The sequence below is a fragment of the Aedes aegypti genome, chromosome 3, assembly GCF_002204515.2.
Source record: "Aedes aegypti strain LVP_AGWG chromosome 3, AaegL5.0 Primary Assembly, whole genome shotgun sequence".
Lineage (NCBI taxonomy): Eukaryota > Metazoa > Arthropoda > Insecta > Diptera > Culicidae > Aedes > Aedes aegypti.
Window position 1 is genome coordinate 310,355,815 of NC_035109.1, and position 6,000 is coordinate 310,361,814.

General features: G+C 36.1%; 1 protein-coding gene across 1 annotated transcript in view; it reads right to left on the minus strand.

Annotated features, from left to right (window-relative positions):
* LOC5573470 (zinc transporter 10) overlaps nucleotides 1-4,486 on the minus strand; it is a 119,205-nt gene extending 114,719 nt beyond the window's left edge. The window contains exon 1 of the mRNA XM_021849354.1: nucleotides 3,670-4,486. The gene's annotated coding sequence lies outside the window, so the exon portion shown is untranslated. The remainder of the gene's footprint in view (nucleotides 1-3,669) is intronic.
* Nucleotides 4,487-6,000: the final 1,514 nt, after the last annotated feature.

Sequence of the window (6,000 nt, forward strand, 5' to 3'; positions counted from 1 at the left end):
AGTCCCAGTGGGGACGTAACGCCAGAAAGAAGAAGAAGAAGTTTTGATTTTTTCCTAAGTTACTTCATCAGACTTTAGAAAGTCATATATGAAATGTGATTTGTTATAATTAACATATTATCTTGGAAAGTTACATTATCTGTTTATTTCATTGAAAAATAAAATATTGTATTGTTGAATTTGTACTTTCATTTCAACCAAAATACTAATTTTATTGAAAATTTGAGCTTAGATGTTTGTCCCAAATCCTGAGAAATGTACACTCAACAAACTTGGTAAAAGAAGGGAAAATTTATATGAAAAATATTGAAAGCTTTAATTCAAAGACTTATCATTGCAGCATTACTCAAAAATAGCCTTTACATGAAAATAGTTTTTTTTTTTTTGTTAGGAATCTTTAAATCTTCAATGCCAAAAAAATTTCACACAGCATCATTTGAATGAAAAACACATTTTTAAAAGAAAATATTTCTTTCAAAATTTTCGAACGATCCAATTTTAATTATAAGTTTGGAAGTGTTAATTGAAAAACCATATATTTTTGAAAGCATGGAAAATTTGTAGTTAAAATATTTCGAAACAAGGTTTAGTGTTTGTAAAAAATAAATGTGTGTTGAAATATTAGCAGGATTCAAAGCAATGAATATTCTAACAGCAAGACTAGAAAAAATGTATCAAACAGCAAAATATCAAAATGTTACCCAGACAACCAGAATGTACATATAACGAAATCACCTTTTCCATTATGCGATGGTTGTATGTGCAAAGATTCCGTATAAGATGTCGTCAAAAGGTCTTATGCGTACAAAAGTGGAGGCGTTTTACGTACATTTGCGCATGACATTCAAAAGTTCTTAAAAATTGGTTCGTTTGATTGCAGATATTGATGGTGACAATCCAGGGGGAACAACAGTAAGAATTATTGCAAGAAACTTTTTTGACCGGTAGGAAAATAAACACAGCAATCCTTTTAGGCATTTTTGAAAGAATCTCTCAATGATTTATTAAAATAAAATCTACCATTCGCATCGTGTACTGAGTAAACGCATCTTGAACAAAGCTCGCTAGTTAAAGACAACACGAGCGTGGTTGGCGCTAGCACAGGCTGAATGTGCGATCGCTCTTGATATAATCCCTCACGCCATTACTGTTGAAGATTTTCCTCACAATTTCTACAGAACTCCCACAGCGCATTTTGTAAAAGTTAGTTGAATTGGGTAAAGAATGTGTGCAGATTTGGTAAAGATATCCCTGCGATATATTTCAAGGAATTTCTGCGCGATGCATTATTTTTCATGTTTATATGCATACTTTAGTGCAAAGATAATAAACTACACAAATTCAGAGATTTTTTACTATTATTTCATTTTAATTTAGAAACATATGAGGAAATAAGAACTACTATGTCTTATGCAAAAGAAATTGATCAATAAAGTTTTTCCAACGAATTACTTCAAAGTCCAACAGCTTTCTTAGTCTCGGCATGAAAAAAAATCACTTCAATTTCCGACTAAGAGTTTCGTACGGTAGCATCGGCCCTCCCATAATTTCAAACATGGACGCGCCTCTGCCCTACATAATTTTATGCGACCAATCAGCAAGTTTGATGAACGATTATATTCGGGAACTAGCACTAAATTCCGATTCCTTTTCTGATCGTTGACTTCCGCTGCAGTGTCTATTCGTTAAACATAATATTGGAAGTAGTGCGCTGTATAGTTCATCTGATGATTAATGCAGCACACTACTTTCGACAATATGTTTAACGTATAGTAACAACAGCGGAAGTAAATTATTTCTTCAATTAAGTGCTGGAGCACTAAACATCACTAAATGAAACAATTTTGATACAGTATTGGACAGACATTAATCAACTCTTTAGATTTTCCATACAAACTAGCCAATTTTAGAGGGTTACCCAAGTAATCAAATAGCGCTTTAATTCGCCCTGAGTGCCAATATAGTGCTATAATATAACTGGCATGCCCCATATTAGCCGTATAATAGCCCCATAAGGCCAAAAAGGCGAGTGGTTACTTGGGTAGATCTCAGTTATTTATAGACCGATTTGAAGGAATAGTTCTTCATACATACAGTATTGGACAAAACATTTGCAACTTTTTCGATTTTCCATACAAAATGACCAACTTTGGTAAGCTATATCTCGGTTACTTATAGACCGATTTGAATGAAATTTTGGCAGAACATCAAACATAACTTGAATTTCAACATATTTTTTTGAGTGATTTTTTCCAATCACAAGCTTAAAAGCAGTAACGGTTTGACTAAAGTGAATTTTTTGACGATTTTTCATAAATGACATAACTAAATATATTGAAGGAATAGCTTCATAGTATCTTCAGCAAAGTTGTTGATTTTGACGAGATGAACAAGTTTGCTGAAGACAGTTTTTGTGTAGGGCTATCAGATTTTGAGATGAACAGTTTTGAATTTTTCGTCGAAATTTACACTTTAGTTAAACCGTTATTACTAATAAACTCATGATTGGAAAAATTATTGAAAAATATATGGTAAAATTCAAGTTATATCTGATGTTCTGTGAAAATTTCATTCGAATCGGTCTATAAATAACTGAGATCTAGCTTACCCAATTTGGTCATTTTATGTGGAAAATCGAAAAAGTTGCAAATGTTTTGTCCAATACTGTAAATTGAATTTCAATATATTCTTTTGAGTGATTTTTCCAAGCGCGATTTTTGATTTTTCGCGGATTTCGTATACTTGACATAACTTGGAAAATTGGCTTCATGGTATCTTCAGCAAAGTTGTAGATTTTGATGAGTTTATCAAGATTTTGTAAAGGGCTTTTATGATAAATAGCTTTGAATTTTTCGACAAAAATTTTAAATTGTAAAATATATATTACTTTTGTTATAACTCGTGATTGAAAAAATATTCAAATATATATGTTAAAATTCAAGTTTTATCTGATGTGCTGTGAAAATTTCATTCAAATCGGTCCGTAAACAATTGAGATCTAGCTTACCAAAATTGATAATTTTGTATGGAAAATCAAAAAATTTACGGTGTGAATAGAAACATACAACATTTTCATAAATCAGTTTACGGTATAGTTATTATTTTTGAATAGCATTCAGGGTCTAATCAAAGGAAGACGACACCCATATTTGAGACTATTATAATTGGCTTTTATCAAAACGGTTTAAGTTGTGCACATTCAAATATCTCGGAAAATGTTTTTGTTTGCCCCATTTGACAGTATTCTAGAACACCTATATGTTGTTCGCATGTCCAACCAGTGAATATTAGGAAAAAAATGCGTAGCTAGCAATTGAAAAATGCATTTTGGTCATATTGGCGCTTACGTCGACCATAAGAACATGGGTAGAGTAGTCGATGATTTTTTAAACTAAAAAATGTTGTCTACAGACATGCTCTTTCTGAAGGTAGAGATTTCACTATTTACACATAGTTGACCACTTGTAATTCCATGATCCACGTGCATCTCCTTCTCATGTGTGCCATCACGTGCTCTCACGAAAGCCTCAAACTGTCCATCTCAATCGAAATCTTCTTCCGTTTTGATGTTTTTTTTTCTTTCCCCAATTTTGATCAACTGCCCCACGATGCCAGTACTTTCCGTTGTTTGCTTTTCCCTTATTGAATTAAATTGGTCAATCAACTCACCGCAGTCATCACAGCAGCAAGTGTGGATGGAGTTCATCCAACAAATAATCCACAATCGTTCATGTCCCCTCAGCGATTCATACAGGAGGAATTAATGCGGCATGCAGCTACACGAGATTGGTTTTGCTATCAGCTGTTTTGTTCGGGCTGTGGTTTGCATGGGCTATACACTACGACACCAAAGACAAACAGACTTATCACTTAGAACAAATCGCAATCAAAATCACTGTCATCGGGACATGTACGCTCAATGCTAAAATTCATGTACCATGTATTCGAATCGACCCTTTAAATAGTCGATCGCCACTGATGAGTGTGACGTATGTTTGTCTGTGACTATACTATCACTACCCTTTCATCGTGGTTTGTATGTTTCCACATTGCACAGCACTTTTTTCTATTATAAACCTACTCATCAAATCAAAATCGCGCATTGCTCATTGGCAAACTCTGCCGTTCCTCTCGAGCGAGTCTAATTTTATACACACACTATCCGTAAACAAATCGCGAGATCTAAATCCGGAACAAAACGAGAATCGACCGGTGAACGTGTTTCTTCATATGTCTGTCTGGCAAACAAGCAAAAAATAAGATCTTTTGTCACAAACGCCGTGCTTCGCGATAAAGTCGTGGGCGTGGAACCGTGAAATCACTGTCTGCGAAACAGCCAAAGTTCCGATTTAAATGCTCAAATACGCGGCGTCGAATTTTAAGCGTCGGAGGAACCATGTGCTAGTCGCTCGCGCAAGATAAGCCAGCAGCGACGTCTATTTCGGAAACAGACCACCAACCGCTTCCAACACTTGTTACCCGAAGACTGAAGCATGAAGCATGAGGAGGATTGATTGGTCAGCTGCTTGTATGAGTGGCGCCGCAAGCAACGTCGGCGTCGTGTTGTTGGCGCGCGAAAACGATGCCCTGGCACGTGCAGTTTATCGCCTTTGGTTGGCGTCGCGGCGTCGGTGTTCAGTCGGGCTCAGAGAGAAAGCACGCTTAGAAAGGCGCACTAGTGTCTAGGACTATTGACCGGGATTGTTCAATAGAGTATCGAAGCAAATCTTTCGGTTTTCCACATTGATTGAATTCTTATCGTCCTGTTGAAACGTATTTATTTGAAGTAATTATTATTTGACAGATATTTCCAACAAAAATTGGATTGCAAGTTTATAGAAATGTCACCGTTTACGACGTGTTCATCGCGAGAACGTCGATACACTGAATACAGTCAAACCTCCATGAGTCGATATCAGAAGAGACCATCGACTCATGGAATTATCGAGTTGTGGAAACAAATTCCTTGGCAAGCAGTTTGAGGGGACCATCATAGTAACCATGAAATTTCGTTTTTAGTATGGTTCCATGAGTCGATATCGAGTCATAGAACATCGACTCATGGAGGTTTCACATATTACTAGACAGGTTTCTGTGCGAAACGAATTGCACTTCCGAATACGTGCCAAAACGCTGATAATCACGTGCGCGGGATGATCAATGCACGCATCCGATACCGGCGCGATAACACGCGGTATAGCGAGATTTATGCCATTGTCTACCGGTCTTATTTATCTTGCATCGCTTCGCATCTGAATGCATCTTCTCTACATTGCTTACGTGCACAACGTCGTCGATGTGTAGTTGCATTCTTCAACGCATTTATTTCATTGTTTCTGTTCTGCTGTTCTGCATGCACCTCTACTACAACGTTGATGTACCGGTAGGGTAGGAAGAGGCAAGATCAGGGATGGGAAATGTACTGTAGCAAACATTTACCACCTCTACATACATCTTCCTACACGACCATCAAAATCCAAAGCAAACCATGACAGTTCAAAACAAAAACATGTCACGGCTCTTCAAAACTGTAATCTTCTTCTTCCAAACGTTTTTTCAAACCCGAATGCGAAATGACTCGAGCACAGTGCACACGGGTCCAGGAAGCTAATTTAGGCGGACATGACGTTTTCGTCGAGATTTATTGATTTTAAAGCCATAGTTGCTTCTGAGAATATGTTTAGAATTTTTAGTACTACAAAATGTACTGATCAAAAAAAATTTACGGTGATCGCAAAAGTGACGTATACGCCAACATTTTTTAGTTCAACGAATCGTAAGTTGGTATGTTCAGCAAAGTGGTAGCAAATGATCATAGAAACAACTTTGCCGAACAAATTTTTTCTCGGTTTTGCTTAAGAGCCGAGATAATTAAGTATTTTTAATAAAAAATCGTTTTTTGCTTTTAAATGTTTTATTTTGTAGTTTTCTTGGGCTACTATGTTCTACAAAGTTTTTAAACTTATTATTTGCTACAACTTTGCTGAACATACCAAAGTT